A 13,949-nucleotide genomic window follows, 5' to 3' on the forward strand; every position below is an offset into this window, starting at 1 on the left:
TTACATTCATAGAGTTTCTCTCCAGTATGTGTGCTCTTATGTCTTTGGAGATGACTATGTTGTGCAAAGGCTTTACCACACTGAGTATTTTCAGAGGGCTTCTCTCCAGTATGACATCTTTCATGCCTGCAAAGATAGATAGTTGGCCCATGGGAAAGCTTTACCACATTCACTAAACTAAAGAATCTTTTTACCTGTGGAAATCAATTTTATAATTTGGTCTAATTGTAAAGAAGAATCACATCTTAAGGTTGTATCACTTTGTTTACACTCATGGTTTCCCATTTACTATGGGTTGGTAAAAGTGTTATTACATGGGTCACATTTGTACCATCCTTTCGCTCTATGAGATTTCTCATATATTTGAAGAGAAATGGAAGAGCTCAGAGCTTTACCACATTGAGTACATTCATATGCTTTCCTTTATTGTGAAATACACTACATTTGCATACCACATCGACCAAGTGAATCAGGACAAACAGAAAGCGATTTCCACAATCCTAGAATCCTTAGGGATTTTCTGCTATGTGACTTTCTGGATATATTCCCAATGGAGTTGGGAAAACAACTAATTATAAACTTGTATCACAACGAGAGAGTCTGCTCAATGTGGACTACTACATATATCTTAATTTTTCTGGGGGTGGGGGGCATTGCTCCTTTCACTATCCTTGTGCTCACATGGCTTGTATCCATTGTGACACAGGATATACCTGTAAAAATATCAAACGAAAGATTTCCACATTGTATTCACACAGTTTGACTTTTTGTTCATCATAGACATATGGTATAAGAATCAAGGTTTCTCTTCAACAACATTCTTGACTCTCATAAACTGTCCCTCTCATTTAAACTTAACAATGTTAGTATATGAGCAATCAGCTTTACTATGATATATTTGCCTATTTGAAAAATAAAATTATCACCTACTCTGTGTGTGTGTGTGTGTGTGTGTGTGTGTGTGTGTGTTATGAGACTAAACAGATTGGCAGGTATACAGAGTAGCTGTAATGTGGCTATGATTCAAATGGTAAGATCTGTTAAGGCATTGTGTCTTTGTCTTCTTTCTTAGAGGAATGCCTTGCAAAAAACCAGTCAGACACCTGACATTGAGGTACATGGATTTGTGAGAATTTAATAATCAATACACTTAAAGAAGGGCTTTTTTTTTTACACTGTTGCGTTTGTTTAAAAGTTCCAGGACATACTAATGTGCCTTCAGAGGCATATTCATACCAACTTGCACATGAAAATTACCTTCCATGTCTTCTGAAACTTTGACAATGTTCTTCAATAGTATGGTCTTCCCAATTGTAACCTAAAATACAGTACCAGAAAATGTATGATATATTATTGGAAATTAGGCAACATTTAAGTTACTATCTTCAGTGAACCTGACCTTTTCACCTCATTCTTCTTTATTCTCAATTGAAGTTACAGAAAAGCAACAGTAACAAAGGAACATTTGTTTCCTTATTTTAAAAACTGAAAGAAAATTCACTGTCTTACCTATAGCAGTGAGGTTCCTATAGGTCTCCTGCATCACATCTTTGTAAAGACTCTTCTGTGAAGGATCCAGCAAAGCCCATTCTTCTCGAGTGAAGTTCACATGTACATCATCATAGGTCAATGCATCCTGAAACATCCCACACATTTGTACAACAGTAACCATGATACCGATATCACTGTAAATGTATGCTTCTTGTGCTTAACCCACTTATTTCTTGACCCAGATGTTCTAATGTAATTACGAAATCATCTTAGAAGAAAACTGAGTAATAAGGTTCACCTCTGTCATATCTTTGCTCTTTGGGTAGGATATAGCCTTGCAAGAGAAATGCTAATTAATGGAGGGGGGGCGCAGTATTGAGCACACAGAGAAATTGTATGAACAATTATTAACTGCAAAAAAATATCAAGTGAGCATATAGGCTCATGTCTTTAATTCAAGCACTCAGGAGGCAGAGGCAGGTATATCTGAGGTCTATCCAGGACAGCCAGAGGTACATATTAAGACCCTGTCTCCCCTATGAAAAATCAATCAAACAAACAAACAAGAAAGATAGAAAGGACTCAGAGGTTTTTACTAGAGTTCCTACAAAGAATTACATTCACTGCACTTCTGTATTCTTCTTCCATAATCTTGAGGTGTCCCAGTTTTAACTGTAACAGTAATGAGATCTTACTAAAAGGGAATGAATGTTTAAACAGATACAAACAGATAGCTGAAAATACTGGCAATGTAAATGTTGATCCTAAATAAGCAACATAGGACAGGAGCTGGCTCAGCAGTGAAGAGCTCTTGCTGGTCTTAAAAATAATTGGCCTCAATTGCCAGTAGTTAGAAGGGAGCTTCACAACTATTGATTACTCCAAGTTCCGGAATTCTGAAGCCATTTTCTGACTACTATGGGGATTAGGCATACATGATGTGCATATGAATGTCATGAATGATATGTATGAATGTCATGAATACATGCCATCCTGAGAAACAGAACATGCTATCTGTCAAATTTCAAAATTCATAACATGGATGAAGATCAACACAGCAGCATATGCTTGACATGTGCCAAAACCCACAGTCCAACCATCAGCCAATAACATAAAAATGAACAAACAAACAAACAAACAAACAAACAAAGAGAAAGCGGGGCATGTTGGCCCACATTTAATCCTGGCACTCTGGAGCCAGAGGCAGGTGGACCATTTACATCTGAGGCCCCACATTCTAAACAGCTACTTTCAGGACAGCCAGGGCTACATTGAGAAACTTTGTCCTCAAAAACAAAAACAAAATTAAAATTATAAAAAACACCAGGCTTACCCGCGGATCCCGGCCCGCAGCAGCTCTCTGCTCCCAAACCCCATGGGAGAGAGACCTCACCACCTGATCAGGTGGGCACTCTTGAGGCTGCAGAGCGGAGGAGACCACCAACACTGCCCACCCCTGCCCACATCCCTGGCCCAAGAGGAAACTATATAAGGCCTCTGGGTTCCCGTAGGGGAGGGCCCAGGAGCGGCAGGACCCCTGCCGGAGACACCGCCGGAACCTGAAGGAAACAGACCGGATAAACAGTTCTCTGCACCCAAATCCCGTGGGAGGGAGAGCTGGACCTTCAGAGAGGCAGACACGCCTGTGAAACCAGAAGAGATTGCACTCTGTGCACATCCAGACGCCAGAGGAAAACACCAAACGTCATCTGGAACCCTGGTGCACGGAGGCTCCCGGAAAGAGCGGCGCAGATCTTCCCAGTTGCTGCCGCCGCGGAGAAGACTTAGGCAGAACCCCACGAGCAAACTTGAGCCTTGGAACCACAGGTAGGACCAACTTTTCCCCTGCAAGAAACCTGCCTGGTGAACTCAAGACACAGGCCCACAGGAACAGCTGAAGACCTGTAGAGAGGAAAAACTACACGCCCGAAAGCAGAACACTCTGTCCCCATAACTGGCTGAAAGAAAACAGGAAAACAGGTCTACAGCACTCCTGACACACAGGCTTATAGGACAGTCTAGCCACGGTCAGAAATAGCAGAAGAATGTAACACTAGAGATAATCTGATGGCGAGAGGCAAGCACAGGAACCCAAGCAACAGAAACCAAGACTACATGGCATCATCGGAGCCCAATTCTCCCACCAAAGCAAACACGGAATATCCAAACACACCAGAAAAGCAAGATCTAGTTTCACAATCATATTTGATCATGATGCTGGAGGACTTTAAGAAAGACATAAAGAACTCCCTTAGAGAACAAGTAGAAGCCTACAGAGAGGAATCGCAAAAATCCCTGAAAGAATTCCAGGAAAACACAATCAAACAGTTGAAGGAATTAAAAATGGAAATAGAAGCAATCAAGAAAGAACACATGGAAACAACCCTGGACATAGAAAATCAAAAGAAAAGACAAGGAGCTGTAGATAAAAGCTTCACCAACAGAATACAAGAGATGGAAGAGAGAATCTCGGGAGCAGAAGATTCCATAGAAATCATGGACTCAACTGTCAAAGATAATGTAAAGAAGAAAAAGCTACTGGTCCAAAACATACAGGAAATCCAGGACTCAATGAGAAGATCAAACCTAAGGATAATAGGTATAGAAGAGAGTGAAGACTCCCAGCTCAAAGGACCAGTAAATATCTTCAACAAAATCATAGAAGAAAACTTCCCTAACCTAAAAAGAGATACCCATAGGCATACAAGAAGCCTACAGAACTCCAAATAGATTGGACCAGAAAAGAAACACCTACCGTCACATAATTGTCAAAACACCAAATGCACAAAATAAAGAAAGAATATTAAAAGCAGTAAGGGAAAAAGGTCAAGTAACATATAAAGGCAGACCTATCAGAATCACACCAGACTTTTCGCCAGAAACTATGAAGGCCAGAAGATCCTGGACAGATGTCATACAGACCCTAAGAGAACACAAATGCCAGCCCAGGTTACTGTATCCTGCAAAACTCTCAATTAACATAGATGGAGAAACCAAGATATTCCGTGACAAAACCAAATTTACACAATATCTTTCTACAAATCCAGCACTACAAAGGATAATAAATGGTAAAGCCCAACATAAGGAGGCAAGCTATACCCTGGAAGAAGCAAGAAACTAATCGTCTTGGCAACAAAACAAAGAGAAGAAAAGCACACAAACATAACCTCACATCCAAATATGAATATAACAGGAAGCAATAATCACTATTCCTTAATATCTCTCAACATCAATGGCCTCAACTCCCCAATAAAAACACATAGATTAACAAACTGGATACGCAATGAGGACCCTGCATTCTGCTGCCTACAGGAAACACACCTCAGAGACAAAGACAGACACTACCTCAGAGTGAAAGGCTGGAAAACAACTTTCCAAGCAAATGGTCAGAATAAGCAATCTGGAGTAGCCATTCTAATATCAAATAAAATCACTTTTCAATTAAAAGTCATCAAAAAAGATAAGGAAGGACACTTCATATTCATCAAAGGAAAAATCCACCAAGATGAACTCTCAATCCTCATCTTCGGTTGGTTTATATACAAGTGTGCAATTTCTAGGCTTGAAAGTAAAATGATGCTATCTGGTGCTGGATAGAGGAGCCTTATTTTTTATTATGGCAGCTTGCTATTTTTGTAACATGGTGATTTGGTTGAACACAATAAAGTACAGTAGTAACTGATCTCCCCTTCTTCCTGGATGAGTGAGGAGATGATTAAATGTTGATGTCAGCATCCTTAAGCATATTCCGATGTGCTTCTGCTTCTGTTGAAAAGGATGCTGTGTTTGATTGTGGTCCGAAGCTTTGAAGCACTACTTGGCATCTCCTTCGTTGGAGGTCTCACTGTTTAAACATAACAGATTTGATAGCTTGTTGGTAAGGTGAGGTCCAGCTTGTCTCCACTAGGTCATCTTCATGTGAATCCGGTGGTTATACGGTTTTGTTCTACGGATATTTCATTTTTTTAATAACAGTTTTAGCTGACATTCATGGAGAGAATGAATCCTTAGAACTGTGCCACTAGTGAAAGGAAATCCTGTCTAGAGTATGTTTCTTTACAAAGCTGTGTCACACCATCCTTTGGGCCCTCTGCTGGAAAAGTAGAATCAAGTCTCAAATAATGCCTTTTAAATTGTATCCTCTAGTATTATAGATGTAGGACAGTACTGTATCATACCTCTGTGGATGTAAAATAGCTTGTACCTGCTTTATGATACGTAGTAGTGACCGTGCTTTATAAGAGCTGTTTTTAATGATGTTGCTCAGAATGTTTTCTTTCCAGATGATGATTGAGAAGCTAATTTAAAAAAAAAAATGGTGCCAGGTACCACAAGAGTAACAGAACTGTGCTGTTTTCTTGGGTTTTGTTTTTTTACTATTTTTTTTAATGGAGTGTGCTGGATGTCTCTACAGTTTTGTTCAGATGACTGCAGAACCTGGAAAAGCTGTTGCTGCTGTTGATGCATAACACACTGCTATTATTGGTCTTTTTATATAAATATAAATATATATATACAGATATATAATTTGAATTTTTTGAAACTTTAGCTGTGCTGTCAACTTTGGAAAAAAGTATCCCCGTTTACTGTGTTGAGTTCACTGTACAAAAATTAACAGCCATATTGGTCTAGAAATGTTGAACTTAAGTTTTTTCCATTTGTACAGGGGTAACACACTGTATTAAATATGTAAGGTCTTATCTACGTGGGTTTGATTACAAAAACTAATAAAGTATTCTCTAAATTTAAAAAAAAAAAGAAATCATAATTCCACTCTACTGAGACGTAGGGCCTCTTCTCCAAACTCTGGCCATGATGGAGATTAAAAGAGAGGTGTCAGTAGACTTGAAAGGAAGAACAAGTATGGAGAGAACCAGAATGAATTCACTGACGAAACTAACATGATCCCTACATCCCTCACTATTTTCTCCAAGAAGTGAAACAGCAAGAGTAAGAAAAGAAACAAAGGAAGCACAAAAACAAAGAGGTGGGCACTTTGATTCTGAGGTATAAACATGCAATCTTGCCCTCATTTCAGCTTATAATGCAAACCATATTTGTATTGGCAAGGCACTAAAACCATAGGTTTACACACATGAATGAGCATATGTACCATATTGGAACATTTTCTCAAATATGACAACATTTTTGAATGCTGGCAAAAGCCCTCTGTGCATATATGTGTGTGTGTGTGTATATATATATATATATATATATATATATATGTATCAACTGCTAATTCTTTCTGACTTCTAACTGCCTGATTTTCTGAAAGTTGAAACCATGTAAAAGTAGTAGATTATTGTAGTCAAGGTAATAAAGTTCAAAAGTAGATGCAAAAAAAAAAAAAAAAAAAAAAAAAAAAACACCAGGCTTGCAAAATACCTTAGCACTGAATAGCAATTTCTTCAAGTGAATCTTATGTGATTTAGGTTTAGAGTCTACAATGCTGAAGGCAAGACAACATAAGAAGGAAGCTGACTAATCAGGTACAACCACTACACAATACACACACACACACACACACACACACACACACACACACACACACACACACCCCACACAGGGAATGGGTTGAGTCTATAGACACCCAAATGTCATCCCCAATAACTAATCATCTAGATAGGTTCCTCCTACAACAGCTTCTATTGAGAGAACTGAGTTGGCCAGAGCAAGGCTGACTCCTCCATGACAGGTTGTAAACTGACAGACTGGGAAGCTAGGTCTAAGTTTCTGTTTCCCAGAACTGGAAAAGTCCAAACAAGTCAATTCTAGGAAAACCATCCCCCACAGGCAGCTAATCAGGAGCTTCCAATGACCCTAATAGCCTGCAGCAGCCCATATACTCTTCAAATGCCCCAAATCACTTCTGACACTCTTGATTGTCACATCTTGTAAAATCATTAAGCAAGTTATATCTTTCCAACATACAAAGGCACAGAATACCCCTTCCCATTCCAGTGGAGAGGAATGTGTACATAGTGAGGGAAGATTGGACCAAAGCAAGAAACCCAGCAGGACAAACACCAAATCATGCAGCTCTGTCTCAGACACAAGGAGCTTCAGATTCAAAAGGCTTAGATGGCCATATCCCTGCAACTTCTCATACATCTCTCGGCTTTGTTACCTCCACTTGCTATATGCAGCTCTCCATGACAGGTGTCTCATAACTTGGGTATCTCTATATCTTGTGGTCTCAAATGCAACTCAGGCTTCATCCTCAGATTCATCCCATGCACTCTCACAGTGTCCTCTCTCACTGGGGCTCTGACTCTGCCAAACATAGATGGCTGGAACAGTGCTGAACTGAAACCACGGGGGAAGAAGCCATAACCTTACATTTTCCATCTTTCTTATTTCCAGAACTTGGGTGCCACGCTTGGACCAGTAGTAGCAGGTTATATATGAAGTTCCTTCCTGGGTCTAGGAATGACTTTGCCAACTCCCCCTTCCATTAACTGAAGGCTTAGCAGGAGGGACTGTTTCCCTTAATTCACCTTCCTAGGCTTCCAATCCTGAGCAAATTCCTTCTCTTTAATGGTGATAATCTCTCTGAAAATTCATGCCTCTGTCTCAGCATTTGGCTGCCATGTGTAACTTCCCAGGTCTGCTTTTCTCTACAAACCACAGACTTTGCATTTATATCTGCTTAACTTGTTTTTTTCTTGTAGTCCAGAATGAGTTACTAGTAATAATCACCTAACAGATTCAAAATTTCACCTAAGAAATATAGCTAATTGTTTTTTAATTCTGCCTTGCTCAATTTCTCAGAGCATGGGTGGAATAAGAAAGACTTGGGGTCAAAATACCACATAAATGACCTCTAGGTAAATTTTTCATGGAGTCTATTTTCCACTGAAATCCTATGACCTCAACTTCTGACTGCATTACTTGCATGACTCCAGTCATCCAGGTGCTACAACAACAGCTAATTAAGCTCTGAATACAGCTTTCTATGCTTTTTGCCATCTCAAGCCCTGATATTTACCACTTTCCTCCAAAGGAGAACATTTCTAGTTTCTCTAGTTTCTGTCCAGCAACAAAATAACGGGTTTTTTTGTTTGTTTTTTGTTTTTTTTTTTGTTCTAACTTGCTACTTTCCTACTTTGATTCAATTCTCTAACCAAAAGCATCTCAGGAAATAAACAGGTTCACGTGTTTGGACCAGTCACAAGACAGCCATAAATTCTGGAGCTTAGGATAGAAACTCAAGCTTTAAGAAAAGGCAAAGACCATGAACAATTATTCTTTTCTGCTTGGTCACTGTCTCATACTTACCCAGCTCTCTTACCCAGCGCAGGCCCACTTGCTCAGCGATCCTACCACACTCAGTGTCGAGCCTTCCCACATCAATCATCACAACACAATCTCTCACTGACACAGCATCCAGACATTTTGATGAGGGCATGCCCTCAAGAGAGACCGTCGGATGACTGTAGGCTCTAAAATGTTCACAACTGAAGCTAACTAGGACAAAAAGGTAATAATATATCAGAAAGTTTAAAAAACCCAAATCAAATGTGTTAACAATATCGTTTAAGTAGCAAAAAAAACAACAAACAAACCACACACACACACACACACACAATCAAAATTAATGATTACAAAAACTGGAAAACACAGATTTCTCAAGAAATGAGGAGAGGCAAGCCTTTAGAAGAGGACACTAAAACTTTTTCCCGAACTATCAAAACTTCAAGAAATTCATAACATAGTAAATTTTCAGAAGATAAAGGTGACAGAAAGTGTTTTAAACATGAACTACAAGAGTGTAATAACAAATTTATGAAATTACAGGACAATACTCATCCTGTCTATTCTGTTTCTCATCTTTGCCAATAAATAAATAAATAAATAAATAAATAAATAAATAAATAAATAAATAAATAAATAAATAAATAAATGGGATTAGCTGTGGCAAAATCCCAGGGAATTGGGCATAGTGGCAGCCTAAGGAATGGGATAATATTTTTTTTAAAGAAATCCATATCTTATAGAGGCCTAATATATAAAATACATAAATACCTCAAGAAATTAAACTTTCAAAGTAAAAAATTCAATTACAAAATGGGGTAAAGGGGCTGGAGAGATGGCTCAGCTGTTAAGAGGATTGACTTCTCTTCCAGAGGTCCTGAGTTCAATTCCCAGCAACCACATGGTGGCTCACAACCATCTGTAATGGGATCTGATGCCCTCTTTTGGCTTGTCTGAAGACAGCTACAGTGTACTCACTCACATTAAATAAATAAATCTTTAAAAAAAAGGGGGGGTATAAATCTATAGAGAGAATTCTCAAAAGAGGAATCTCAAAAAGCTGAGAAATACTTAAAGAAATCATTATCATCTCAGCCATGAAGGAAATGCAAAGCAAAACTACTTTGAGAATCTATCTTGCACATGTCAGAAGGGCTAAGATCAATACAAGTGACAAGTCATGCTGGTAAGGGTGTGGAGAATGGGTAACAACTCTCCATGCTTGTAGGGTGCAAACTAATACTGCAACTATGGAAATCAGCATTTCCTCAGAGTCCTGGTGCCTCAGAACCCTGAGAATCCATCTATCTCAAATCACAGCTATAAAGCTCTTGGCATCTATCTAAAAGGTGCTCCACCCTACCACAAGGCCATTTGCTCAACTATGTTCATTCATACTTGTTTATTCATACTTGCCAGAACCTAGAAACAACCTAAAAGTATCTCAACTGAAGAATGGGTTGAAGGACCCTAGTTCTTACTGAAGCCTAAGAGCTGTCAGGAGGCTTGGCCTGGTGGAAAGTAGGTAGGTTATGGGGACCCTAAGGGCTTTTGCCAGCTTTACATCAACTGCCTCTGGTGAAGATTAGGGCACGACCCAGCTTCACGCCTCGGGCCAAGGCTAGGACAAGTTCCATTCTCCACCCACAGTTCTTGGGAGGAGCAGGGGCATTCTTGAAAATCCTGCAGAATATACTGATAGTAGCCTGACCCTCTGGTCCCAGATGAAGAGCTCAAACGCATGCCATATAAGTGTGAACTGTAAACCTGCTAATGTAACCTGTGCCTCTGAAAGTATAAAAACTGCTTGTCACAGCCACTGGGGTCACCTTCCAGTCACTTATTACGAGGGGCTGATTAAAGGTTGACCCTGACACACCCGAAAATAAATTCTTGCCTTTGCATTAAACTCCATTCTCATGCCTTACTTGGGGGAATCTCCTGGTAGTTAAGACTCACTTTGACCTTACAGGGTAAACAAAACATGTGGTACATTTATAAAATGGAGTATCACTCAGCTGTTTAAAAAGATGCCATCATGAATTTACAGGCAAGTAAATGCAACTAAAGAAATCACACCCAGAATGACAAACATGACATGCATTTACTTAGAAGTGAATATTGCCTATTAGGTAAATAGTAATCAAACCCAGAGGGGTTAGTTAAAGAGGTGGACTCTAGGGAGGAAGCACAGATCTCTTTCTACAGGGGAAATAGAATAATTTCTGTGAGTAGACCAGAGTTTGATGGGAACAGGAGTAGGGAGGATCAGTTGAGGGGGATGCAGGGGAAAGTAAAATGCAGGAAGAAACAGCTGGAATTAGGGGTTATTTGGGAGTTAGTGTAGAAATCCAGTACAATGACAACTTCCTGGATGACCAGGTGACACTAATGAAAACTCCTAGTAATGGAGGATATGGAGTCTGAACTGACCATCCTTTGACACCAGGCAGGGTTTCGATGTTGCTAATAAGTTACATATTGTTGAGCTGTTGGCCAAGGCGGTCCCTTGAGATCCTTCAACAATCCTTGCTGATGCAAGGACAAATTTTGCTCTCAGATAACTGACAGCAGAGACTGATCATTAAGGACAAATTCCACACAGTTCACTGAATGCAGAGGTCAAGCTAGTACAGGCTCGGAACCTTCACCCCTGTGTTCTAGTCTCTTTGAGGAGAGAAGGTACTCTACAGGCTAAAAGGAAGAAAGAGAAACCTGGAAACTCCCCTCCACCCCCAACACCCATACACACCTACAATTGGTCCTTCCTAAGATGTGCTGGGGCATGAGGGTAACAAATTTGTTTGAGTGAACAACCAATGTTTGGTTTAACTTGAGGCCTTTGACATGAGAGGGAACCCATGACTAACACTGACTGGATTTCTAGGAATCTTACAGAAACTTAAATGGCAAGCATAGAGACAGCATGGGTCTATACCAGGTCCTCTGCTGATATGTTATGGCTGTTAGCTTGGTGTCTTTGAGGGACTCCTAACAGTGGAAGCAGGTGTAACTCTGATTCGTTGGCTTGATCTTGAGATTTTTCCTATCAGGTTGCCTTGTCCAACATGAAGGCTTTCACCTTGTCTTTTTCCATCTTGTTTTGTCTGTTAGGTCTGCTCCTTTTTGAAGAGGAAATGGGTGGGGGGGGGTGGACCTTGGGGAAAGGATAGAAGTGAGGGGTAGTTGGGAGTGGAGGTTGGGGAAACAGTGGTCAGGATATATTATATGAGAATCTACCCTCATATAAAAACTTAATTCAATATTGTTTAAATGAAAGGCAAAGAAGGGAAGCTATAGTGAACAAAGAAAAGCAAAATCATAAAGATAGGGACAGCAAGATTGTGATACATACAGTACTTGCTCTATTTTTGTAGACAGTGACTATCACATAGGAATGTAAAAATACCTAGAAGGCTTACTTCCTCCTTCTGATAATCTAGGCCTAGGAAGCTTATAGCTTCTGTACAATCTTATCTAGGTCTAGAATGGCCTGGGGGATTCAACAAAAGACAGAGACTAGTGTCATTTTTGCTAAGAAAATGCCAAAGCTTTACTGAGGTTCACAGAATATACACCCCAAGTTCACTGGGTGGAGAACTCCCGAAAGCACAGTGGAAAAATAGGTTATGTCCTCAGGACAAAAACAGGAACAAAAATCAGGAACTGTGTGTTACTGCCCAGGTGCCAAACAGAAAGATCAAGATGTTCCTTTGTTAGGAACTAAAGCTTCCACATGCATCAGCAAGGCTCAGCAGGGGGCAAACACCGAGGGGGCTCAGTAGAGTTGGACACTTGAGTGTTTTGGGCATCAGAGACTTAACTGTTAAATAATCACCCTTTCTTCTTCTTTTTGAACTCTGGCTGGTCAACTCTGCTCTTCTAGCTCTTACTCTTCACTCTAACCAATTCAAATTGCTTCTTTCACTTCTGACTGAATTGCTGTGCTTGGCCTCAAACCAACTCTAGTAAACTGCTCTCTTCTCATTCTCTCACTCATTTTCTCTTTTTCTGTCTTTAGCCTGCCTGTCTCTGTAAAATTCTCCAGGTAAAACTGCCTCCTCCTCTTACCCTCTGTGCTGCTTCCTCTTATATTGCCTCTTTTCCCTCTTCTCTTTAGAGTTGGGCATATCCTATTCTGTCAGATCTTTCCCTGATTCATCATTTTTTCACCCACTCAATTATACATTACTTACGATCATGAGCACTTCCTTCAAAAATGATGTTTACCTTCATCGTTTGAGAGCAAAGCTGTGTACTAAGGGCTGAGCCATACCAGATAGAAACAGCCCCCCCCACCCCCCGCCAACCCTGAGTCCAGCAAATTGGACAGTCTCTGGGTTCACAATGCCATCAAATACTCTGCAACACAGGAGTTCATGACAAACTCATCTTGGGGCCAGTCTATATCTGTGAAATCAGAAGTTGTGTTCTCAGCAATGTGAAATATATATCACGCAGGAAACAAAAGCAATCACTTTCTTGTGTTAGCGTTCACTAGTTTGGAGTGTGGAATTACAATGCTTTTCATTTCATTCCAAAAGAATACTCATAATTGTTCTTAAGAAAAACTAATTTTTCAATAACTATTCAAACAGAAATAAATGAGATATTGCACAAAATCGCTACATTAACTATATTATGCATTAAGCCTAAATGAACCAATGTATAAAAATATTAAATGTTTAAACGCTTTCTCCAAAGCAAAAATGAAAGTGTTACCATCTAAGTTACATAAGGCAGAGAAAACAAAGAGCCGAGTCAGTTATCTAAGACTTGTACATGTTTGTTCAACTCTAATTTATCGTTAGTATTTAAATTCAAACAAAACAATCAATGTGGTTCTTTTTTTCTTTTCATTTTTTCAGAGCTGGGGACCGAACCCAGGGCCTTGCGCTTGCTAGGCAAGCACTCTACCACTGAGCTAAATCCCAAACCCCTTCAATCTGTTTCTTAACCTCGTTTTTACTTCTTCATGCAGTATGACTCATTGGCAGAGGGCTCTCATGCCATCCAAATAAAGCCACTTTCTGCATTTTTATAGCATACTACAATAGCACATTTGCTTCTCATCTATAACAACTCTTGCTACAGAAAACTTGATATTTCATTTCTCTTCTCCCCATAATGTTCTAAATAAACATTAGGAAAAAAAAAAAAACCTTTGAAGGAGATTGTTTCAGCTGGATTCTCTGCTTTCTGCC

General features: G+C 39.7%; 1 long non-coding RNA gene across 2 annotated transcripts in view; it reads right to left on the reverse strand.

Moving 5' to 3' along the window:
* Nucleotides 1–1,109: 1,109 nt before the first annotated feature.
* Zfp950l14 (zinc finger protein 950 like 14) overlaps nucleotides 1,110–13,949 on the reverse strand; it is a 29,187-nt gene continuing 16,347 nt past the window's right edge. For both annotated transcript variants that reach the window (XR_015644559.1, XR_015644558.1), the window contains exons 2-3: nucleotides 1,510–1,636; nucleotides 1,110–1,318 (exon numbers count right to left, since the gene is read on the reverse strand). This is a non-coding gene — a long non-coding RNA (zinc finger protein 950 like 14). The remainder of the gene's footprint in view (nucleotides 1,319–1,509; nucleotides 1,637–13,949) is intronic.

Source organism: Rattus norvegicus, chromosome 1, assembly GCF_021556685.1.
Source record: "Rattus norvegicus strain SHRSP/BbbUtx chromosome 1, alternate assembly SHRSP_T2T, whole genome shotgun sequence".
Classification (NCBI taxonomy): domain Eukaryota; kingdom Metazoa; phylum Chordata; class Mammalia; order Rodentia; family Muridae; genus Rattus; species Rattus norvegicus.